The sequence below is a fragment of the Giraffa tippelskirchi genome, chromosome 4 (genome assembly GCF_054371585.1).
Source record: "Giraffa tippelskirchi isolate mGirTip1 chromosome 4, T2T-mGirTip1v1.2.pri, whole genome shotgun sequence".
Lineage (NCBI taxonomy): Eukaryota > Metazoa > Chordata > Mammalia > Artiodactyla > Giraffidae > Giraffa > Giraffa tippelskirchi.
Window position 1 is genome coordinate 131,212,543 of NC_137278.1, and position 26,576 is coordinate 131,239,118.

At 38.2% G+C, this 26,576-nt stretch overlaps 1 protein-coding gene across 10 annotated transcripts in view; it reads left to right on the forward strand.

Moving 5' to 3' along the window:
• LIMA1 (LIM domain and actin binding 1) overlaps positions 1-26,576 on the forward strand; it is a 92,250-nt gene that overhangs the window by 2,563 nt on the left and 63,111 nt on the right. For 4 of the 10 annotated variants that reach the window (XM_081592562.1, XM_081592550.1, XM_081592555.1 and 1 more), the window contains exon 2: positions 12,373-12,461. The exons of the other annotated variants lie outside the window; for them this stretch is intronic. The gene's annotated coding sequence lies outside the window, so the exon portion shown is untranslated. The remainder of the gene's footprint in view (positions 1-12,372; positions 12,462-26,576) is intronic. 10 annotated transcript variants of the gene reach the window in all.

Genomic DNA, 26,576 nt, shown 5'->3' on the forward strand with positions numbered 1-26,576 from the left:
AGTTACTTAATACAGACTCTCAAGGTTCTTTGGTAACAAAATGAGTGGTTGTAAATTGAGTAGTTTCTGCTTGAGGGTTGCAGGATTGAGATTCTATGGTAAATGGCACTCCTGGTAGGACCATTCTGGTGTGTTTATTCTGTGGCTGGATAGAGAGTCCTTGAGACTCAGTCAAGTTATTGTGCTAATGCAGACGTCTTTTCATAAAAAAGAGGGTTTTTATTTTTTTAGTTTCTTAAGCTAACATTTATTTATTATCTGTCAGTTCTGTAGGTTGGAAGTCCATATCCATGGCCGCCCCCATTATCAACATCCCCTCTCCAGACTAGGACATTTGTTTATCATTGACAAAGTGTATATTTAATTTATGGCCTAGGAGAAGGTTAATTTCATCTGATTATTATAAAAAGACAAGGTTTGACTCAACAAACAATCCATTATTTAGCATGTCAAATGATTTGTTTATATTTGAAAATGTTTCTAGAAACTCCGCATGTCCAGTCTCAAGAAGTTAACATGATACTGTGATATTTTACATTATTTTTCCTTTTAAATAATATCTTAATACTGCTCTGAAACTGAGAACCTGCTTCTTTAGGGAAAAAAGGTAACAGTTTTTTTATCCTTCTGATAACAAGTGTGGAGCTGTCTTTTCCCTTAATTTTTCTATAACAGAGCTCACTATATGGAAACTTTACAATCCCTCAAACATGTTTTTTCGTGTACACCAAAGTATTGCCAATTTTTGTTTCGTTACCAATAGATTAGTCATCCTAATATGCTTTTGTTTGGTTATAGATTTCCACAATCTTTTTTTTCCCTCATAAACTGAAGTTTAAGAAGATAATTTAGGCACAGAACTTCTTTTCTTCACAGTCAGTTTTATTGAATAGGTACCATTTGCTCAGATTTGGCTTCTACCACCAGAGTTAGAAGTTTCCCTGGTGACTCAGACAGTAAGAATCTGCCTATAATGCTGGAGATCCAGGTTCGATCCCTGGGTCAAGAAGATCCCCTGGAGAAGGGAATGGCAACCCACTCCAGTATTCTTGCCTGGAGCATCCCATGGATAGAGGAGCCTGGTGGGCTACAGTCTATGGGGTCATAAAGAGTTGGACACGACTGAGCGACTAACACTTTCACTTTCTTTCACCAGAACTAGAGGAAACCAGTTTGTTCATGTGTAGTACCCAGTGATTTCCCTCTAATGGCCCTATCACTATCCTCCTCCTTACTGTTGGCAACATTTGACCATGTGGACAACTTTTCTGGTTTTTCGTATTATGTGGCTTTCTTTTTTTGTGGCCACACCATGTGGCATGCAGGAAATTAGTTTCCTGACCAGGGATCAAACCTGCACCCCCTGCAGTGGAAATACAGATTTCTTAACCACTGGACCACCAGGAAAGGCCCTCATGTGGCTTTCTTGATGTGACTATACCTGGTTCTCCATCTAGCTACTTCCTTCCATGCTCCTTCATTAATTCGATCTTTTTCCCCCTTAAATGTGCGTGTTTGCTGTGACCCTCTCCAGCATCCTGTTCTCCTTATACTCTCCCCCTGAACAATCTGATCTATTTCCATGACTTCAACTGACACCTCCATGTGAGTGATTTACAAATTAATCATTTTTAAAATCTTTTTTCATGTTATATATAATTCTTGTTCTATATTCACATATACAAACATACATATTTTGAAAATAATTATATTGCTAATTATAGAAAATCATGGAAAAAATAAATTATGAAGAAGATAGACTAGCCCATAATTTTTTATGGTGAGAAGTCCTATTTGCTTCCCTGATAGATGAGTTGGTAAAGAATCTGCCTGCAATGCAGGAGACCCTGGTTCAATTCCTGGGTGGGGAAGATCCACTGGAGAAGGGATAAGTTACCCACTCCAGTATTTTTGGGCTTCCTTTGTGGTTCAGCTAGTGAAGAATCTACCCGCAATGTAGGAGACCTGAGTTCGATCCCTGGCTTGGGAAGATCCCCTGAAGAAGGGAAAGGATACCCACTCTAGTATTCTGGCCTGGAGAATTCCATGGACTGTATAGTCCATGTGATTGCAGAGAGTCAGACATGCATGAGCAACTTTCACTTCACTTCCTTTAAGTCTTTTTTTTTTCTTTGATACACACAGACACACTCACATAAACATACAGGTAGTTGGGTTCATTTTACTACAGTAGAATTTTGTATCTGCTTTTCCATTCTACATTATGTCATGATTTTCCTCAACATCGAAATTATTTGAAAACAGTTTAAATAGATGTTTAATACCCTATTCTATCAATGGTGCAAAATTTAATGGTGTGTTTGGACGTTTTGATTTTTTATACCATTATTAACAAATGAAAAAAATTGAGAACAAATTTATGCACAAATTTTTGTACAAATCACTCATTTCCTTAGGTTAGATTATCAGAAGTTTAATTAGTGGGTCAAAGAGCATGAAAATTTAAAAAATACTGCTGTCAAAGTGTGTTTTCATAAAGACTAGATTAATATTCTCACTTCCAGTGATTGTGAGGGCCTATCTTTGTGTATCTTTGTAACTTTGAATCTTATTTTTTTAATCTTTACTAATTTGATAAGCAAAAGAGATTTAATATATATTTAGCTAATTACTAGTAAGAGTGAATATTTTCATACCTTCATTTTCATTTCTGTCAATTGTCTTTTGGTTAATCTGTTCCCATTTTTAAATGTCTGAACATTTTAATTATGTTTTTTGTTTGTTTTTTGGAGTTCTCTCATTTATTTGGGGCTTTGGGGGAGGGAGTACAGGTTTTTATTAGGCCAAACTGAATGAGTAGAGTGATAAAGTAGAAAGCATATAGAAGTTGCAATTGTGATATTTTAAATATCAACTGTTTTAAGAATCCACAGCTCGTGATGAATGGAGCAGCACTATGAAATGGAAGGGATGCCGTTTGAGAATCAGGATTCCTGACTCAGTGTTGGGAATCAGCCACTTAGGTGATCTTTGGCAAGTCTTTCATCCTCTCTGAGCCTCATCTGTAAGATGAGAGGGTTGAGCTATTGATTCTATGTGCTGAAAGGATGACTTATGAGCCACTGCTCACTAGACATTGTGAAATGATTTCCTGTCCCATCCCTAACCCTGCACACAGTTTAAATATATGGAGCCTCAGGGAATACTGGATATAGTAAAGGTAGTTTCCTTAGAGGTAGCAAGGCTTAGTGGAGCTTGGGGGCAATTTAATGTATTTGTGCCCTCAAGACAATATAAGTTACAACAATTGGTATATTTAGGCACTCTCCTAGATTGACACTTGACAGTCTAGTAAAGTACATCAAACGTGTATGCCACAAAGCCCAATATCTTTAGTGCGTATAAAGCAAGTCTCTTTATGACAAGATGTTTAAGCTGCCAAGTTATTTAATAACTTGCACTATTCCACACAGAAGCTATTCTTAGTGGGTTTTTTGGGGATGACTTTGCTGCTTGCAGGATCTGCTTAGTTCCTGCACCAAGGATGGAATCTGAACCCTAACAGTGAAAGTTCCAAGTCCTAACCACTGGACCTTCAGGGATTCCATATAAGCTCTTTGTTTTAAGAATATTAATTGCTTGTTTGATGGTCAAATGTTTAGTTATTTTCATTTTGTATGTGGTGCATTATTACTTATCTATAGATCTTTTCCTTTGGGATTTCTTTTGTTGCTTTCATGTTTAAAAGTCTTTTTGCCACCCAGAAATGGGTTTAAGTACTCACTTCAATTCCCTTCTAAATTTTATTATTTTACTTTTTATATTGTTTAATTTGTGTTGAATTTACTTTGGAGTACCTAAGCAGCATGTTTAGTGCCTCTGCATATCTCCTGAGCCCCCAGATCCACATTTCCAACACCTCATAGACCTTGCAGATGGTCTCTCTCCACCAGACACCTGCGTCCACCTAATTTCCCTAAGGACAAGGTTTGAAGTTGTCTTGAACACTTCCGTTCTTCTCTCCTCCCACATTTAATCACCAACTTTGGTTGATTCTATCCCAACAGTGATAATGGCTCTTTTTTAAAAATAGAGTTTTATTTTATTTTATTTTATTAACTGTACCTCACCGTGTGGGATCTTAGTTCCCAGACTGGGGATCGAACCTACACCCCCTGTGGAGTCTTAACCACTGGACATCCAGGAAAGTCCTAATAATGGCTCTGTTATCAGTCTTCTAACTCAGTTTCCCCCTTTTTGTTAGAGTCCTTGAGTAATCCTTAGAATTGGCTTCAGTTTTTCCCTTTAAGTCTAGACTTGTCATAAAAAAAAAAATAGTACACTGATTTTCAAAGTATGGTTTCCTGATTACCTGTTTTAGAATTACCTGGGGTGTTTGTTTAAAAAGAAGATTCTTAGGTCCCACCTAGACTTATAAATCAATGTATCTGGAGGGATGGGGCATGGAAATTAGCAGTTTTAACAAGTACCTGAAGAGATTCTTTTACATACTTAAGAGGAACCAAAGCCCAAGTAAATTAAGTCTAAATTTCTCAACGTGCCATTCAAGACCCCAGCTCCCACACCCTGACAGCCTATTTCTCCAGACTTATCTCTCCCATCACTACCCACCCACCTGGCACTGTGGCCATGCAATTGCAGCCATGCAGTGATTCATGGTTTCCTGGACCCACCCTGTCTTTTCCTGCCTCTGTGCCTCTGCTCATGCAGTTCCCACAGCCTCAGACTCCCCTCCTTCCCCCACTCCCGCTTAAATCCTTTTTCTTTAAGAGCTCAAAAAAAAAAAAAAAAATGCTACTTTAAAAATATGAAGGCTTTTCTAAAGTCTTCTATTTGAATCAGTGACTTCCTCCCCAGTCTTCAGTTAGCACTTTATTTTTACTTCATTTTTCATCTTAGTGCTGTCACTATTTATGAATTATTGCTTCCTTAAAACACTGTAAATCTTCTAAGTGTGAGAACCTTGCCTTTCCTTTTCATTTTGTATATAGCCACTATGCATGTAATAAGCAATTTAATACTCATAGAATGTATTAAACATATCTCATCTTCATCTTACAAACACTATTATCTAACAGTGTTTGACTTCACATCACACTTAGAATGAAATTAAAATCTTCTACCATCCCTGGTAAATCGTCATTTAAACTGGCTGCCACTCATCTCTGTCATCATTTCATACTTCTTACTCATTCCCTTGCCATCAGTCCTGCCTCAGGGCCTTTGCATTTGCTATTTTCTTTGGTAGGAAAACTCTCCCACCTTTTCTCTTTACCTGGCTGGCTGGCTGTCTCCTCCTCCTCATTCAGGTTTCAGCTCAAATGTCATTCACTCAAAGAGGGCTTCCCTGACCACTATCTGAAGTATCTGCCCCCTTTCCTACCACCACTCCAATTACTCTCTTTGTAGTTCCCTCACAGCACTGATTACAGTGTTTAATTGTCACAGTGTTTCATTTAATCACAGTGTTTAATTGTCTAGCTTCCCCAGTGGAATGGAAGCTTCATGAGAGCAGAGACCTTGTCTGTCACTTTTTATCTTATATACTTAGCAAATAGAGCTTTGCTTGACACATGGTAAGTGCTCAAATATTTGTTGAATGAATGAATGAGCCTTGAAGATAGTCTTCTTGATTTAAAAAGTTTTGGTTTGGTTTGCAATCCAAAAGTTTTGTTGTGTGTGTTACACACACAATTAACTGTGTGTATTTTTTTAATGGACAACAGCTGAAGTAGTTCCATCAGGGTTCAAATCAGGTAGCAGTCTCTGAGGATTTCTGAAGGTAGCTGGACAAAGGTTTGGGTACTGTGATAGGCAGGATTCATTTCCATCTGAGTGCAGGTTTTCCAAGGTGTTCTCAGGATCTAGGCCACTATTTTACTACCACTGTCAGCATATACTTTCAGGGTTATTACTGCTGGCCAATACTAATCTGTTAGCTCTCATTACATTTTTAAAAGCTAGTATAGCAAAACTAGAACTAACACACTAGAATCTTCAAGCAACCAGAAACTTTCTTTGGCTTTCTTCTCGAGGAGAAAAATAAGAAAGCTGCCTAGAGTTCTCAAGGAAAGATGAAATTATTTTCCTTTTACTTACTACATGTCCTGAAATAGGACAGTGTTTTGATTAGAAAGGTTTTTAGCAACAGTGTTAAACAAGGGATTTCATGTTAACATCTAGCAAAACCAGACAATGGAACTAATCAGTTCTACTTTTTTTCCAATTTCTCTTCATTGGATAGAATAATTTTTAATTCCATTATTTTTTTCCTTGAAACTGGCTTGAAATTTTATTAAAAATTATAATATTTTATAGCAATTTATACTTTTCAAAGAAGTTGTACTTTTATTTTCTCATTTCATCCTCAAAACCATCCCTTGTGAATTATTAGCTGTTTTTGAGATGAAGAAACTGAGACCTACCTAAAGAGTTGATTGACTTTTCCATGATAACTAAAAGACCACTCATTACTAAATAAATGCCTCTCAATGACTTTTTAAAAACGGTGGTTAAGAATCTGGCTGCCAGCACAGGAGACCGTCCTTAAAAATTAAGATTCATAGCACTGGTTCACATAAGTAACAAAATTTTATCACTTCTGTGCCTGTGTGATTTAGTAATTTTTTATGTGACCAGCTTCAGCTATGTTTGTGCTTGATTAAAGCATTGTTCTGGGTTAGCTTCTAAGATTTTTACAGAAAGGAAGGATTATAGTACTTGCCTAGGGAAGAGTCACTTCAATAAAATCGTTTTAATTCTCTTGCTTGAAGGGATTGGTTAAATTGATCTGAGCTGGCTTTTCAGATTGAACAAGTCCTGAAAAAAATACATCATCTAAAATTTCAGATAAGAATGAAGCCAGACCCTTCCTGGAAATGGCCAGGAGTGAAACTAAGAAGCCCTGTATTTGGAGAAAACTTGATTAATTATTAAGGACAAAGAACTGGTATAAGGAAGTTATATCTTTAACAGAAGCAGCCTTCTTAAATAAGTGTATGTATTTCTTCTGCTTTGACATTGCAAAGAAAACTAATTAGTCACTTTGTCTTAATTAGCGTGTAATTGGCAAGACCTGGGAGTATGTAATTTATGAACAGATACTCAATTATGTAGGTGGGCATTCCTTTGTCAAGATACCTAGTGACTGAGAGCTAGCATGATTTGTTTTTTATTTGTGTAACAGACATTTAGTGAGCCCCTACACTGTACCAGGTATTGATATTTGACGCAGCTGATGTTAAAGTATGAAATGATATAAAGGTTAAAGGAAAAACAAGCATTCAGAGTTAAATCTATGTTTTGTGTAATGGCCTCAGTCAACTCTACATTGTTTTTACAATTAACTGTACTTTTCTCTACTTTTCATTTTAAATGTGAAGTTATTACCAACATTATCTGTAGGGTTTTTGGTTTTGGTTTTTTCACTTATTGAAAGAGATTTTCATTGCTATGTGTGAAAAAAATACTGGAAAAAAACCTCACTGCATTGGTCTATGATTGTCCTAACAATGAGTTAATTATCAACTTGGGGGGAAGAACTTAGTGAATAAATAACAAATTAGATCTGAGGGAAGAGGGAGAATTAAACTTGGATTAGATCTGTTAATTCCTTAATTTAAAGAAAAAAAATTGGAAAGTTTCCTGGTTCACTCTTCATGACCTAAAAACTTTAAACTGAAGTTAGTTTGTAAAGGCTATGATTAGAGGTTACTCTTTTATCTGTCTAAATAAGCTTTGTGAGATTACTGCAATTATGTAAAAAGCAAATGTGGGTTTCAAAAGTACAAGAAGATATTTAAATGGATGAATAAAGTAATAGAAGCATGTAGGAAAATGATAATTATATTATCTTCAACTTAGAGTTTTTATGAAGGAGTTGAGAACACCTAAAACTTGGCCCTTTCAAGGTGTAATTTGACAGAGATTTAGAGTTTCTGCTGCAGAGAAATGGTGTCAGTGTTTTGAGCATCCGTAGTTTTTCTGGAAGTCCCCTGGTGGCTCAGTGGTTAAGAATCTGCCTGCCAACGCGGGAGACATGGGTTCGATCCCTTGGTCGGGAAGATACCCTGGAGAAGGAAGTGGCAACTCACTCTGATATTCTTGTCTGGAGAATCCCATGGACAGAGAAGCCTGACAGGCTACAGTTCATGGGGTTGCAAGAGAGTTGGACATGACTTACCAACTAAACAGCAAGTTTTCCTGGTCATCACTACTAGTTTTAAAGAGACATCAAAGATGCTCTTTTTTAAAAAAAATTGCTGATTTGGCAAAAATAAGTTACCGTGAAGAACAATGTGCGTTGGAACTACATTTCTGATTTATCTTTTGTGCTTGAGATTATTATTTTGTTTCCATCCCAGCCTCCTAGAAAATAAGCACTAAGACTTATTTAACCCCTCTGGGCCTCAATTTCTTCATCTGTAAAGTGGGACAATACTATTCTGAGTGTGTTATTATGAAGATTAATAAGTTTATATTTGCAAAGCAATTAAAACAGCATTCAGCACATGGTAAATGTTTGATGAATTTTAGCTATTTTTATTACCACCACCACTGTCCTTCGGAGGTGGCAGTGGCAACCCACTCCAACACTCTTGCCTGGAAAATCCCATGGATGGAGGAGCCTGGTAGGCTGCAGTCCATGGGGTCGCTAGGAGTTGGACAGGACTGAGCGATTTCACTTTCACTTTTCACTTTCATGCCTTGAAGAAGGAACTAGCAACCCACTCCAGTATTCTTGCCTGGAGAATCCAAGAGACGGGGGAGCCTGGTGGGCTGCCGTCTGTGGGGTCGCACAGAGTCAGACACGACTGAAGCGACTTAGCAGCAGCAGCAACCGCTGTCCTTATTTATTAAGCACTTATTTTAGCACTAGGCTAAAAGAACATCTCCGAGATGCTAAGACTAAGGCTTAGAGTGATTTTCCTAATGTTATTTAATAGATAAGTCACTGGAAATTCCCTGGTGGTCCAGTGGTGAGGGCTCGGTACTTTCATTGCCAGTGGACCCAGGTTCAGTCTCTGGGTTGGGAAACTCTTGCATGTGTGTTCAGTCACTGCAGTTGTGGCTGACTGTTTACAACCATATGAACATTTAATTATAAAAACTGTATATACATATAACTATAAATATCTATATACATGCTGTGCTGTGCTTAGTTGCTCAGTCATGTCCGACTCTTTGTGACCCTATGGACTGTAGCCCACCAGACTACTCTGTCCATGAGGATTCTCCAGGCAAGAATACTGGCTGGAATGGGTTGCTATGCCTTCCTCCACCTGTACAAAGGTAATTGTGGTTTCAGACTGTTAATTTTAAATCATTATAACTAGGCTCAAACACATCTTCATTAATCGAACTGAGAATAGGAACCATTACAATCAACGCATTTTTATCAATGAAAAATAAGTTCATTTATTCCTGTAGCATAAAAACCCATGCTTCACGATTCGACGAACACTTGGAAAGCATTTTCTGCTTCCTTCTGGTTGTGGAAGCATTTTCCATGCAAAAAGTTGTTGAGATGCTTGAAGAAGTGGTAGCTGGTTTGGCGAGAGGTCCAGTGAATATGGCCGATGAGGCAAAACTTTGTAGCACGATTTGCTCAACTTTTGAAGGGTTGGTTGCGTGATGTGCAGTTGGGTGTTGTCGTGGAGAATTGGGCCCTTTCTGTTGACTGGTGCTGGCTGCAGGCATTGCAGTTTTCAGTGCATCTCATCAATTTGCTGAGCATACTCTCAGATGTAATGGTTTCTCTGAAATTCAGGAAGCTGTCAAGGATCAGATGGGCAGCAGTCCACCAAACAGTGACCATGACCTTTTCTGATGCAAGTTTGGCTCTGGGAATGGCTTTGGAGCTTTTTATTGGCCTTGTCACTGAGCTGGTTGTCACCAGTTGTCATATAAAAGCTATTTTTTGTCATACATCACAATCTTGATCAAGAAATGGTTCATTGTTGCATACAGTAAGAGAAGATGACACTTCAGAACAACGATTATTTTTATTTTTGGTCAGTTCTTGAGGCAATCACTTATCAAGCTTTTTCATCTTTCTAATTTACTTCAAATGCTGAATGACCATAGAATAGTTGATGTTGAGTTCTTCAGCAACTTCTCACATAGTTGTAAGAGGATCAACTTCAGTGATTGCTCTCAATTGGTCATTGTCAACTTCCAATGGCTGGCCACTCTGCTCCTCGTCTTCAAGGCTTTTGTCTCCTTTGCAAAACTTCTTAAACCATCACTGTACTGTACCTTCATTAGCAGTTCCTGAGCCAATGTGTTTATGATGTTGTGAGTTGTCTCTGTTGCTTTACAACGCATTTTGAACTTGGAAACAAATAATTGCTCGAATTTGTTTTTTGTCTAACATGATTTCTATAGTCTAAAATAAATATAAAATAAACAGCAAGTAATGTTATGATCAAAAAAGCACAAAGCAAAAAGTGTGCATTAAAGTGATGTATAGCATAACCACATTTATTTAAGAATGTATTCCAGTATCAAATGGCAAAGTTCAATGATGCAAAACCGCAGTTACTTTTGCACCAACTTAATAAGATCCCACAAATTGCATGGCATGCCCCCCTGCCAAATAAAGAAATAGATAAGTGATAGAAGCAAGATGTGGACCTGAGCTGAAAGGAACTGGGGCAGAGTGGACTTAGAGATGCAACAGGCTGGGTATGTGGCCCAGCCCTTTCCATTTCTAATTTTGAGACACTTTGAGACTGGCTCAGAGCACCCCCAGATACAGGGAGGATGTGGTGTGCAGTAAAACATTAGCACATGGACACTATTGTCTTTCAGGCTATTTCCAATTCTGGGTATGCCACTCACTAGGTGTGTTATCTTGAGCAAGTTATTTAACCTTTCTGAGCCTCTTTTTTCCTCTGAAAGACAAAAATAGTATTTACTTCATGGTGTCATAAGGATTAATGGAATAAAATCAAATGCGTGAATCACTTTGCACATAACTGATCCCTAGGCTTATGCTAAGGTAGCTCAGTCTTTTACCTGATTCTGACACAGTCTGTCTAGATGGTGGGTGATTAGGGTCTGTGTCTGCTTTCCTGCTCTGGCCTAATGACCCTGGGATCAAGCCAAAAGTATACTTCCAAAGCTGTTTTTACATTGGGTATATAGAGGAATTTTTCAGAAAAATTAGATGTGTTTGGACTCCACGTGAGAGATTCAGATTCCAAAGATGATGATCCAGAGCACCCCCTTCCCCACACAACTAAGATACCTTAGACGGTCTGGTTGGGGGTCACAGCTGAAGCCCAACCACAGAGAATGATCTTAATGCCTAGATTGTCACATAGTGTTAGTCAGGCTTCTCACAGTGTTGTGATCTGGGTGGAATATTGATGAGCAGTCAAGCGGTGGGTCCCCTATAGAAGAGAACTCTACAGAAACTCTTCAGCTGTACAACGAAGCAACATTTCTGTTTGCAAAGAATAGTAATGAGATCTGAATAGGAATCAGACACCAGAAAAGACAGCTGCTCTGAGAGGCAATTTGAATTGTACAAGGAGTTACAAACGATATTCAGAAGGTCCTTGTGCAAATTTAGAAGTAATTAAGTTGTGGAGATAAACAATTTATAAATGACCTTTGAAAAATAACTGTAGTTTCAAAAAGTAAGTGTATTAAGTGGCCAATATACATTTAATAACATAGTCAACCTTCTGGTGATTAAAAAAATAAAAACTAGAGCAATAATATACCATTTTCCACGTATCTAGCAGGTTAGAAAAATAAAAAGTGATTAATAATCTTCAACATTAATAAGAATGTAGAGAATAGGCTTATTCTCATATAGCTAATGGCTCAAATATAAATTGATGCGAATATATAAATTGATGCAATATTTTTGAGGAACATTTAGAAATATCTATGAAAAATTTTAATACATAGGTTTTTTGAACTAGAAATGCTGCCTTTAGGAATATACACTATAGATGCACACTGCCAGGTAGGCAATAGTAGAAGCATGTTCACTGCAGTCCCATTCTTAATAATGAGAATGGTGTAAATGTTCATTGATAGAAGCCTCTTTAAACAAGTCATAAACTACTGCAGAGTGAAATAGTATGTGGTACTAAAAGGTGGAGGTAGATCTGTATGTCCTAATGTGGGAAGACATCCAAGAGGAAATAATTACTGAGAAGCACATTAACCTAAGACCAGTTTAATTTTTAAAAATGTGCATTCACGTGTGATAAGTGTTAACTTTGTGCCTCAGTTTTCTCATTTGTCAAACAGGATCATGATAATAGCTTCCTCGTGAGCTGTTGCGAATATAAAATGAGATAATGTATATTGAATGCTTAGAACAGTGACTAACACATAGTATTATGTGCTTGCTGTTATTCTCCTGTATAGGCAATATCAGAAAGTCTTTACTCCAAACTGTGACAGAGGTTGCCTTTGGGAGTTTGAATTGGCTTGGAAGAAGGGGTGGACAAGAGCAGGTAGAGACATCTGTTTTGTATATTGTGTGCCACTCAGTCACTCAGTCCTGTCTGATTCATTGCAGCCCCATGGGCTGTAGCCTGCCAGGCTCCTCTGTCCATGGAATTTTCCAGGCAAGTATACTGGAGCGACTTGCCATTTCCTACTCGAGGGGATCTTCCTGACTCAGGAATCAAACCCACATCTCTTGTGTCTCCTGCATTGGCAGCCGGGTTCTTTACCACGAGTGCCACCTAGGAAGCCCCTGTATGTTATATTTTTGTTGTTCAGTCAGTCAGTCATGTCTGACTCTTTGCGACCCTATGGACTGCAGCATGCCAGGCTTCCCTGTCCTTCACCATCTCTTGGAGCGTGCTCAAACTCACGTCCATCAAGTTGGTGATGCCATCCAACCATCTCATCCTCTGTCGTCCCCTCCTCCTCCTGCCTTCAGTCTTTCCCAGCATCAGGGTCTTTTCCAATGAGCTGGCTCTTCACGTCTGCCTAATTGTTTATGGACATGAGTTTGAGTAAACTCGGGGAATTGGCGATGGACAGGGATGCCTGGTGTGCTGCAGTCCATGGGGTTGCAAAGAGTTGGACACGACTGAGTGACTGCATTGAACTGAATTGTTTATGATGAGCAGGCTTATCCCTTGACCAGTCACTCTAACCAAGGAAGCTAGATGGGGAAGAAAATAGCAGCTTGAGTGTTTGTTGAGGCCAGTGGAGGAGAGGTTCCCCAGATGGAAGGATGAAAGAGGGTGGCAGAGTGGAAAACTGGGAAGGATGCTGGTTGATCACACCTTGGCTGCTGGAGCTATTTTTGAAAACTGCTGACCTAATTAAAGGAAAAAATTTCAATTGCACATTCCAGCATTTATATATGGACTTACCCTTTTTGGACTTTAGTTACATTTATATTAAAAAGTGAATAATGTTTAATTTGGCTTTTTAAAAACTTTATATTTTAAACTTTATATATTTATATTTTGTATTGGAGTGTAGTTGATTAACAATGTTGTGTTTCAGGTGTACAGCAATCTGAGTCAGTTATACATGTACATGTGTCCTTTTTCAAATTCTTTTCCTGTTTAGCTTGTTAAATAAAATTGGGTGTGTATTTTACACTTATGGAACATCTCTATACAGACTAGCCACGTTTCAAGTACTCAATAGACTTTCTTTTTGGCCACCCTGCAGCTTGTAGGAACTCAGTTCCCTCACCAGATATCAAACTTATGCCCCCTGCAGTGGAAGTCTGAAATCCTAAGTTCTGGACCACCAGAGAATTTCCCTAGTTTGACTTCCGAATAGACACTACAAAATGTAATTGCTCAAAGTATCCAAAACAGACATTTAAGAAGAGATGGATCGTTTTTCTAATACTTTGAAATTAAAGTTTCAATATTTTAAAGAGACCACTAATTTCTTTTCAACTAGTGTTCCTACCTCCATTATACAATATTATAAAGAGAGTAATTTTTGCACTAAAAGTCAAAGGGCTGAAGGAAAAATTACATTTATGAATTTTTTTATGAGTCTAATGACATAGGCCTTGTTAAGACAATATGACATGTAAACTAAACTAAACCCAAATATGTATCCTGTTAGCAAAATCTTTGGAATAATGTTTATTGAATATGTCTTAAATACAGAGGCTTACAAAGACTGACAAGATCTGGCTGTGACCCCAAGCAATGTGCCAGACATAGTATGCATTTATTATCTCCTTTTATGCATAGAACAACCCTGGAGGGTAAGTTGTCATCCTCATCTTACATAGAAGGAAAGGGTAGTACGGAGAGGTCACCATGCATATGGTTAGCACTAGAATTAGAATTGGAGTCACCTGGTGTTTCATGATACTAACTGCCCTGCCTCCAAATAACCATTGTGTGCATATGGGTAAAGTGAACCCTATATGAGGGGTACACTGAGAATTCTTAGGGACCCCAGTGATCATCTATCATCTAGCCTAGTGACTTTCAAACTGTGTTTTTTAAAAATAGCAGTTTTATTGAAACATAATTCTTATACCGTACAACTTATCTGTTTTTAAAGTGGACAATTCAGTGGTTTGTGGTGTATTAACAGATTGTGCAGCCATCACCACAATCATTTTACAACATTTTCACCACTTTCTGGAAAAAAACCCATGCCTATTAGCAATCAGTCCCTTCTCCCTTACTCCCAAGTGCTAGGTCACCACTAATTTACTTTCTGTTTCTATAGATTTGCCTCTTCTAGACATCTCATATAAATGGAATCATACAACATGTAATCTATTGTGACTGGTTCCTTGCACTTGGTATAATTTTTTCAAGGTTCCTCTATGTTGTAGCATGTTTCAGTACTTCCTTTTCATAGTTAAATAAAACACCTTTTTGTGGATAAACCACATTTTGTTTATCCGTTCATCAGTTGATGAACATTTGGAATGTTCCCATGTTGGGGCTGTTGTGAATAATGCTATTGTGAACATTTGTGAACAAATTTATGTGTGGACATGTGTTTTCATTCCTCTTAGAGACACACACACACAAACACACCTACATACCTAGGAGTGGAACTGTGGAATTGCTAAGTCATATGATAATTAAGTATTTAACCTTTTGAGGAACTGCCAACTCTTCAAAGTAGCTGCACCATTTTATATTTCCATCAGCAATGTATGAGAGTTTCAGTTTCTCTACATCCTTGCCAACACTTGTCAAACTATCATTTTTTTAACCACATGCCTCAGTAAGAACTATTTTACTTTCTTACCCAGTTTATACACACACAAACTGAAACAAAAGCAAGCTTTATGAAAGAACATTTACCTCTAATGTGTGCGATGCACTCTATTTTCTGTTTCATTCCATTTTTAATTAACATAAACAAACATGCTGACCCACTAAACCTGATTTCACAACTTATGCATTGTGACCTACAGTTAGAAAAACACTAGGCTATTTTAACCCTTCGTTTTACACAAGAGGAAGTTGAGGCCCTGAGGAGATGACTTGTTAAGCAGATGATAGTGCTAATTAGTGGCAAATTAAATAAAAATTAGAGCCCAAGCCTGTTGGCTTCCTGCTTTAACATCTTAAGAAGTTTTAGTTACCATCATATTCAGAATATAAAAATAAATTGGAATTTCTATTCAGATACCATTTTTTTAATCATGTATATTTTTCTCAAGTAACATTTTAAATTCAGCAGCAAACCAATCTAAAGAAAAAGAAAGTATGAAGAACTCAGTTTTATTATCATGAGTCATTGGTCTGCTCAATAATCTGGGCAGGGAAGTTCTACACGAACATACATAATGGCCAAAAAATTGATCATTTCAGTGGCCTAGGTTCATTTTTGTTCAAACCTCAGTCTACCTTTGAAGGGCAGCCATTTTTCTTATGGTGCCAAATTTGAATGACCATGTAAAATTTGAAATGAACAATATAAAAACATTTATGCTGCTAGTTTTCCACTTTTCTTGGAATACCTACAGGTCTTAGACTGTTTCATTTCAGTGTTTTCCAACATATGATGGGGAGAGACGTCCAACACTAGAATTACTTCAAAGTTCTTGTTAAAATGGGGTCCAGTTTAACCTAATGAATCAGAATTGTGGCATGGGACCTGGAAATCTGTATTTTAAACACGCTTCCCGGGTGCTTCTTAAGAACCCACAAGTGTGTGACCTACTGAATTGAGTCTTCCCCTCCTGTTTATTTCTCATCTTAGCTCTCTTTTGGTTTCTAAAATCTGGTGTGTATTTTACACTTAGGGAACATCAAAGTACCCAAAACAGACATTTAAGAAGAAATTTGAGCACTTCAATATCATGTATAGGCAATATCAGAAAGCCTATTACTCCAAACTGTGAAAAAGACTGCCTTTGGGGATTAGAATTGGCTTGGGATAAGGGGTGGATAAGAGCAAGTAGACACTTTTTTACCTAAAGAGCCAAATAGTTATTTGTAAGAAAATACCTGACTTATGCCAAGAGAGCAAGTTAACTAAGACAATCTATATCTACCTGAGGGCTAGAGACTTTTTTTTTTGGTGGCTATGTGCACTGGCTTCCCATAATTTGGGGTGACTTATCTCAGAATAAACACTGTTTTGTTTCATTTTCTTTTCCCCTAAAGTACTAGTTTATAAAAATAGGTGAATCCAGAAAGTGATTTTGGATACCTGGTAAACCTCCCTTCATTTAACAAATACTTGCATACCTCCCATGTGCCAGGCACGGTCCTGAGAGTTAAACAATATAATAAAAAAAAAAAAGCAACATGATTAGTATTGGGATATGTCTAGTCATTTGGAAGTTTAAGAGCAGCCTCTTAGTGCAGGCTTAGTGGTTAGGGAAGGCATTTAGAGGAAAGTGTCATCTAAGCTGGGACCTATAGCATAAGGCCAGGGAGGGTCCAAAGTGTTTTTTAGGCAGAGGGAACAGCACGTACAGAGAAAGGCCCAGAATCAAGAGAGAGAAGCTGGGCCAGCCTAAAAGTGTGAGAAAAGGTTTGTACGAAGTCCACATGTAAAAGAAGACAAAGGGAGTGTGTGAAATAATACTTACTGATTAATAATAATAATAATAAACATTTGTTGAGCATTTAGGAGGTGTTAGGTAGTTTGTACATACTTAATGTTTAGGAATTTGTTTCCGTTCTCAAAACAATGCTATGAGGTGGGTTCTTTCTGCTCAATTTACATATGTGAAAACTGAGATAGAGTAAAATAACTTGCCTGAGATCACATAGCTCATGAATATTGTAAGACTTGAACAGCTATATTCAAACTCTGTGCTCTTAGCCTCTATACCTTCTCTCTTCATATGTGTCACATTTACATAGAATTTTTGATGAGCTAAGATAAGTGATGTAGAATTGATGGCCTGCAGTCAACATAATTAGAAAGAGGCAGAGTGAGTTCTTGAAAGTCCTCTTTTTAACTTCAGACCTTATACATGTTTTGTTACCCTCATGCCATCTTTCATGCTATTTTATTTTATAGAAGCAAAATTTCATATGCCAGCTCCTTTTTGGAGAAAATTGTCTGTGGATAAGCAAACTTAATTTGAAGGATAAAGGTAAAAGATGATACATATGATTTGGGCTGAATTGTGTTGAGTACTTATATGACACATGAAGCTATCCATCATGCAATGGAAATTCCAGGACCCTAAGTCAGGAAGGTTAGGGCTTATGATACAGCTTTGGGAATCATTTGGTGTAAGTGAACTTTGATGACTTGAGCATAGGTGAGCTTACTCAGAGGGAAGAGAGATACTGACCGTCAAGTAATGCCTAGGAGGAAGGATAAGTGGAGAGAGAGAGATGATTCTATGAGAAAACTGTGATGGTTAAAAAGATAGGAAAGGATGCAGAAGAGTTCCATTTAAGAGAAAACGGGAAATACAATTTCAAAAATGAGGGACTAATCAGCAACTCAAATGACAATAGAGAATGGTGAAAACTGAGACATGGTCCTTGGATCTGATAGTAAAAAATCTTCAGGAGAATAATTTCAGCAGGATGTCGGGAGTGGAAGCCACACCCAAGCAGTCAGAGGGATAAATGGAAGATGAAGAAGTGGAGACTAAGGTTTGGCTTTTAAGGTGGGAGCAAGGTGAGGTGGTTGTTTGAGGGGAAAAGGGCTTAAGAGAAAAAAGGACTATTTCTTTAATCTGTGTGTGTGTGTACGTGCTCTGTCATGTCTGACTTTTTGTGACCCCATGGACTGTAGCCCACCAGGTTCTTCTGTCCATGGAATTTTCCAGGCAAGAATACTGGAGTGGGTTGCCATTTCCTTCTCCAAGGGATCTTCCCAATCCAGGGATCGAACCCACATCTCCTGCATAGGCAGGCAAATTCTTTACCACCAGCCCCACCTGGAAAGCCCTATCCATATATGCAGGTTTCAGACATGTACACATAAGCATGCAGGCACACAGGTGAGCGCACAAACACACACACACATCCCAGAAATATGAGCATGTTTTTAGGGCAAAGTCAGAGGTGGAGGTAAAGTTAGACTCTGGGGAAGATAGAATAGTCACTGTTGTGACACTTGTTTTTCTCCTGAGGAAGCCCAGGTCAGGCAAGAGATTATATCTGAGGGTGCTTTCTTCTTTTATCTCTGGAATGGTAACATGTGAATTGCTTAGGGTGAATATTTGTAAATGCCTAGTGAAGGTTGCTCTGATTCTTTGGTGAGCAGTTTCTAGCAGTAAAGTTGCTTCTCAGTTATCTTTTTTCATTACTCTTGCCCTGGATGTTAGTGTTTTTAAGGACAAAGTATTCTTATAAAGGATATAAAAGAGTCAAATGTTATTGAAGTGACTCTGTCCTGTTATAATTATCTACATTCTTGCTGATCTCTGGGAATTTGGTCATTCTTACAATTTCCCTATTGTCTAGGATACATGTTTCTACAGAGACTTGGCTGAAGCTCTTCCAAGAAAAGTAACAATGATTATTCTAATGTGCTACAGACTTGTCATTCACCATGTTGCTGAATAATAGAGTAGTGAAACTTTTATGTGTAGTATTTGAAGTTATTTAGTAGTTCTATTTTTTCCTATTATTTGAGTTTTTATCAGAGTTTGAATAAGCTAAAATTACTGAAAAATAGTATTTACCTTCTCAACAACTACCCTTAGGACTATATAATGTTGTTTAGTCACTAAGTCATGCCTGACTCTGTGACCTATAGCCCACCAGGCTCCTCTGTCCATGGGATTTTACAGGCAAGAATACTGGAGTGGGTTGCCATTTCCTTCTCCAGGGGATCTTCCCGACCCAGGGATCAAACCCTCATCTCCTGCATGGCAGGCAGATTCTTTAACACTGAGCCATCTGGGAAGCCTGGGCTATATAACAGACTTTTTTTTTTTTTTGTACAGATAGTGTTTGGGATAAAATTTAAGCCTTCATGCAATTCAATATATATTTAGAGAGTTTCTTCTATTTAAAAAGCAGTATACTAGATACTAGGAGGGCAAGAGGCAAAGTAAATCTGTCCTCTCACCTCAACAATCAATCTTTCTACCAAGTATGATTTATTAAATTATTAAAAGGCAAAGGAAGTGGCCTGTACTGATTAGGAATAAGGCTAGGGCAGTCCGGGAGAGGCTTCTCTGAGGAGGCAGACTGTTCACTTGAGTCTTGAAAGATGAATAGATTGAGGGAGGAAGGAAGGGATAACATGCCAAGTGGAAAGAAAAAAAATATGGTTTATCAGGGAGTAGAAACTGGCAATGGCATAATTTTGAAGATACTATATCTTTTTCCAAATTCTGTGAAATTAGCTTCTCACCATCAGAAAGAAGGTACAAGTAAATAAAATGGAATACTAGAATAAATTTTGTGATGCTAGATTGGATTCAGAAGTACCACTATGAATTTTTAGTTTAAATATATGTGTATATATTTATAAATATATATAAGTATATATGCTAAGGAATGTTTGCACTACCACACAATTACACACTACCAAAGTCATGCTCAAAATTCTCCAAGCTAGGTTTCAATAGTACGTGAACAGAAAACTTCCAGATGTTCAAGGTGGATTTAGAAAAGGCAGAACCAGAGATCAAATTGCCAACATCTGTTGGATCATAGAAAAAGAAAGATCATTCCAGAAAAACATCTACTTCTGCTTTATTGACTATGCCAAAGCTTTTGACTGTGTGGATCACACCAAACTGTGGAAAATTCTTAAAGAGATGGGAATACCAGACCACCTTACCTGCCTCCTGAGAAATCAAGGTCAAGAAGCAGGTCAAGGTATGCAGGTCAAGAAGCAACAGTTAGAACCGGACATGGGACAACAGACTGGTGCCAAATTGGGAAAGGAATATGTCAAGGCTGTATATTGTCACCCTGCTTATTTAACTTCTATGCAGAGTACATCATGCTAAATGCCAGGCTGGATGAAGCACAAGCTGGAATCAAGACTGCTGGGAGAAATATCAACAATCTCAGATATGCAGATGACAGCACCCTTATGGCAGAAAGTGAAGAGGAACTAAAGAACCTTTTGATGAAAGTGAAAGAGGAGAGTGAAAAGGCTGCTTTAAAACTCAACATTCAGAAAACTAAGATCATGGCATCTGGTCCCATCACTTCATGGCAAATAGATAGGAAAACAATGGAAATAGTGAGAGACTTTATTCTTTTGGGCTCCAAAATCATTGCAGATGGTGACTACAGCAGTGAAATTAAAAGACGCTTGCTCCTTGGAAGGAAAGCTATGAGAAACCTAGGCAGTGTATTAAAAAGCAGAGACATTACTCTGCCAACAAAGGTCTGTCTAGTCAAAGCTGTGGTTTTTCCAGTAGTCATGTATGGATGTGAGAGATGTACCATAAAGAAAGCTGAGTGCTGAAGAAATGATGCTTTTGAACTGTGATTTTGGAGAAGACTCTTAAGAGTCCCTTGGACTTCAAGGAGATCAAACCAGTCAATCCTAAAGGAAATCAATCCTGAATTTTCATTGGAAGGACTGATGCTGAAACTCCAATACTTCGGTGAAGTACTGACTCATTGGAAAAGACCCTGATGCTGGGAAAGATTGAAGGCAGGAGAAGAAGGGGACAACAGAGGATGAGATTGTTGGATGGCATCACCAACTTAAAGGACATGAATTTGAGCAAGCTCTGGGAGTTGGTGATGAACAAGGAAGCCTGGCATGCTGCAGTCCATGGGGTCACAAAGAGACACAACTGAGCGACTTAACTGACTAATATATATACACACACATATGCATGGGTATATAGAGAAATAAATACAGAAATATAGATGTGTGTGTATATACATGAGTTAATATTCACCCATAGATTTCCTGGTTCTGTCCCCTGAGAGCCCAGAAGCAGTGATGTCTGAGTAGCACTGAGTACACCTAGTACCCAGATCTTGGTTTCTCCAATAAAAGGAACCAGGGCTCCTTGGAGAAGTGGCTGATTCCGAAGCTGGGGCAGGGCAAACACTTGATGAACCTGGAACATCTTATAGAGCTTAAAAGTGCTTAAAAAAAATTGGTGGTATCTTGAAAGGACACCAGAGCCAAGCTGAAAGAGCTCCAAATGGCTAAAGTAGAACAATCTATGCAACAAAATAAAATAATCCAGGAGTATCATAACCCAGAGAATAAAATAAATATCCATGAGTCTAATACTAGTATAAATAAGTGATTGACTAAATAAATGAGGGAGAAAGGACAATTCTTCCTTATAGAAGAATTCCTCCAATTAATAAATATAGAAGGAATGAGGGCAACAAAAACTCACCATTAGAATACCACAATAATGATTGCTGGAGCCAAGATCCCCCTGTAAATGCTGAAATTAGTGAGTAAAAGTTTAAGGAAAAATAGAATTAAGGTATCTCTCCCCAAATATTTATGAATTATAAACAGAAGAAAATAGCCCCTTTACAGTGGAGAAACCTAGCAGATACCACCTTAACCAAGTGATCAAGGTAAACATCATCAGTAATAAGACAGACATCAACATAGTGTGCCCTCTGATACCATGCACTGAGGAGGCTTATCAGCTTTGTAGTATTCTTCCCCAGATTCTATAACCTCAATCTAATCTGAGAAAAATTTTTTTTTAAAGCAAACTTTTTTTTAACATTGAGAGATGTTTCAGGCTTATCTTGTTTTGTTTTATCTCTCTCTCTGTCTCTCTCTCTCTTTAAATTGAAGTATAGTTGCTTTACAATGTTATGTTTCAGGTGTACAGCAAAGTGATTCAGTTAGATATACATATTCTTTTTCAGATTCTTTTCCCTTAGAGATTATTATTAGATATTGAGTATAGTTCCCTGTCTAGGTTTATCTTGGATTTGTCCTGCTGCAGCTCTGGAATCAACCACTTCTCCAGAGAACCCTCGTTCTTTTTACTGGAGAAACCAGGAAACTCAAATTAGGGACAGTCTACATAATATCTGCCAGTATTCTTCAAAGTGTTAAGGCCATGAAAGGCAAGGAAAAACAGAGGAACTATCAGAGATTTAAGGCAACTTAAAGAGGCATGGCAACTAAGTGCAGTGTAGGGTCCTAGAATAGAAAAAAGACATTAATGAAAAACTGGTAAAATTTGAATAAAGTTTATAGTTAATTTGGTGGTATTCTACCAATGTTAATTTCTTAATTTTTATAATTGTACTGTTGTAATGTAAGATAAAACTAGGTGAAAAGTGTACGGAAACTTTTGTACTATCTTTGCAACTCTGTAAATCTAAAATTATTTCAAAATAAAAGGTCAAAATAGCTATTAACTTCCAAATTTTTTTTCAAGGGTGTGAATTGAGTCATTATTTTTTGTATAAAAATACACCCTTAGAAACAAATGCAGTTTATATTCTAAAGAAATGTGGTGTGGAAACACATTTCATGTTGGTTTTGTTTAAAATTTCCCTTTGCACCTTGAGAGTTTTTATTTTTTTAATTTTTCACTTTTTTTTTTATTGGAGTATAATTGCTTTCCAAAGTTGTATTCGTTTCTGCTATGCTGCTGCTGCTGCTGCTGCTGCTAAGTCACTTCAGCCGTGTCCGACTCTGCGACCCCATAGATGGCAGCCCACTAGGCTCCCCCAGCCCTGGGATTCTCCAAGCAGGAACACTGGAGTGGGTTGCCATTTCCTTCTGCAATGCATGAAAGTGAAAAGTGAAGTCACTCAGTCGTGTCTGACTCCTAGCAACCCCATGGACTGCAGCCCACCAGGCTCCTCTGTTCATAGGACCCTCCAGGCAAGAGTACTGGAGTGGGTTGCCATTGCCTTCTCCGCATTTCTGCTATACATCGAAGTAAATCAGCTATATGTGCACGTTGAAGTTTTTTAGATTGTTTTTTTTTTTCTTTAAGTCTACAATCTATTTCTAAAACATCTTTTTTTTCTTAAAACAATTGAGTTTGTACTTTGTTCTCTATTTTCTACTCAACCAACTATGCCTCTTGTACGAGCAGCCATCTCAGAAGCAAGAAAAAATAAGCAAGAAATGAGTTTTTTGTTGTTTTTTTTTTTTTGAGCTGTCCTGTTTTTTGTCGTTGTTTTATGAAGTGATTTTACTTATTTACTTTTTTTTTGGCTGCGCTGTGTAGCATGCAGGATCTTAGTTTCCCAACCTGGATGGAACCTGCACCCCCTTCAGTGGAAGGTGGAGTCTTAACCACTGGGCCACCAGGGAAGTCCCAAGATTGGATTTTTAAGACCAGGATTTTATTAGGGGCAACTCTTCTGCTTTTGTCAGTTTTGTTTCTGGGAGACGATTCGCTTGGTTAGGGAAAGTGAATTTGTTAGCGTTGGTTTCCCAAGTGGCTATAGACCTCACCCTGAGCAATCTCTTGAGGAAGCAGATACCTGGGGCCAAATTTCCCTGTGAGTCATTACCCAACCCTTGATTTTCAAGGACCTTTGTTCAGAGATCTTTATATCCAGGCTACAGCTCACCCACAGGGGTTTAGCTGTTCCACCTCAAGCTACCAGATGTGATAAAAGAACTTTGAACTGAGAATAGCTCTGGCTCTCATATTGACTAGATGGTGAGTTTGGGAAAGTTATTGGGTGTTTATTTGGCTTAATTCCCTTACTGTAAAAAGGGGGATTTGATTACTTGATTTCTGAGCTTCTCTCTTGATATAAAAATCTGGCGTATGTATCTAAAACTGTAGGCATCTTCCTCTTAGCAAATAGTTCCCCTTTCTATGTATCCCATTATTTTTTGCTGTGCTGCTGCCCCAGTCTCAGGCTAGAAATCTTAAGAGTTATTTTTGTTATATCCATTTCCTTTAATTCCTGCCCAAAGTTCCACCAGTCCAGCAGTTTTTCCTTCACAGGTGAAACTTGGGCTTTGGAGTCTGAATGCTGAATTCTGCCTGGGCCCTATGTTAGATGTCTGACCTTAGGCAACTTCACCAACCTTAATAAACCACAGTTGAGTTTTGTTTTGTTTTGTTTGTTTGTTTAATGGAAATAGTCTGTCTCCAGAGTTGTAAGAATTAGAGTTAGTAAGTGCTGGATAAGTATAGCTGCTGTTATTATTTGTATATGACAATGCAATGGATTGGATTTTAAAGTCTACTGGGCCACTGGAAAAAATATTCAACAATATTGTAGCCCCAAATGTAGCCCTGTCCGTTTGGAAAAGGGTTTTGTTTTGTTTGGGCTTCCCTTGTGGCTCAGCTGATAAAGAATCCGCCTGCAATGTGGGAGACCTGGGTTCAATCCCTGGGCTGGGAAGATCCCCTGGAGAAGGGAAAGGCTACCCACTCCAGTATTCTGGACTAGAGAATTCAATGGGTCCATGGGGTTGTTTTGTTTTTGTTTTAGGTGTTGTACGTGCCCTTTTCACCCTTAACAGAATTTCTAGGATTAAGGACATTGTCCTAAAGTTCGAGAATGTGACTCTCATCTGAGACATAGTGAGTTGGGGGAGGTATCACAGATTTAATGCAAGTCCAGAAAGCCGAGATATTCACAATGGAAGAGTATTTCAAGCAGGCCCAAGGTAACTTTGAGTTTCTCTGGAAGAATGATTTTCATGTCTGATGTTGACTATTTTGAGAAGATACTTGCCACCACACTCTTACTGAAAGATAATTTGTGTGGGTTTTCAGCTAGGTGGGTTCCGAGATTTTGTTGCCCATTTTTGACTTTGGCTAAAAGTAATGGTCTTAATCATTACTAGTACATATAGTGAAAAGAAAATTAACTTTGGAATCAAATAGAATATGAATTTGAATCCCAGCTCTGCTACTTTATAGCTAAGTGATCATTGTAAAGTTATTTAGTACCTCTGAACTTCAGTTTCTTCATCATAAATGTAAGATAATAAAACAATCTTTTAAATTGGTTGTGAGGGTTGAGATGTGTGCTGTGCATAAGTAGATGTTTTAAAATGCTTATTTTGGGACTTCCTTGGTGGTCCAGTGGTTAAGACTCCCTGCTTCCACTTTAGGAGCAAGGGTTCAGCCCCCAGTCAGGCAACTAAGATCCTGCATGCTGCCTGGCATGGCCAAAGAAAAAAAAATTAAAATGTTCATTTCCTTTCTAAGAGACTGATTTTTAACCTTTTAGCTTCCTCTTGTGTATCACTAGGATTTTTCTTGCTGATGTGTAGATCTCAACACGTGTAAAGTGAAACTCCTTTTTCCCCCTCTTCTTCCTCTATTTACTCTATGTTAATGACATCGGCAACCTTCTAATTGTTCAAGTTTGATGATGCCACCTTTGATTCCTTCTCACCCTAAGCCTATTTTATTCTAAGAACTCTCAATTCTTTCTTACCACTTTTCCATTCCCATCTATGCTAATTTAAACCTTGATAACCTTTCACTTTGACAGTTTTAGGATCTTCTTGAGCAGTAATTAAGATTCCAGTCTCTTCCTCTGTTACCAAGTTACACACTGCTGCAGAATCAGCTTTTAAAACATGGCTCTTATTATGTTACTTGCTTTTTCGGAAACTCCTAGTATCCAGCCATTGAGACTGGGTAATCCACTTACAGAACTCTTTTTTTCACCATGTGTGGATATTGAAGCTCAGGGAAATTATTTTTTTCATTTGCCATAAAGGTCACTCATGTGCTAGGGAGTGACACATTACAACTAGACCTCACCTCTGCTCACCCACAGGCTAGTTCTTTCCACTAGGATTATGGCCCAAATTCCTTAGCATGGTTTTCTTTTTTACCATCTGAGCCACCAGGGAAGCCCCATGGTTTTCTTTTTTGTTGTTCTAGTTGTTGTTTTGACCTCACCACTTAGTTTGGGGGATCTTAGTTCCTCAACCAGGGATCGAACCCAGGCCCACAACAGTGAAAGCATCAAGTCCTAACCACTGGACCATCAGGAAATTCTCATTAGGATGGTTTTCAAGGCTCTTCCCAGTCTGTCCTCATTCTGTCTTTCCCTACTTTATCTTCAACTTCTTTTGCAACTAGAGTCTAACTCCATTAAAGTATCTTTTGCTGTTTCAGCTCCCTAGTGGTGTAACAGTATCCCTCCTATCTGAAACGCACTGTCCTCCTCCTGCCCTCACTTGATAAAATTCTGCCAGTTCTGTAACTATCAAGTCTTCCCTTTTCTCCCATCATGCCAGAAAATCAAGTCCTGTACTCCTAGACCATGCATTGCCTC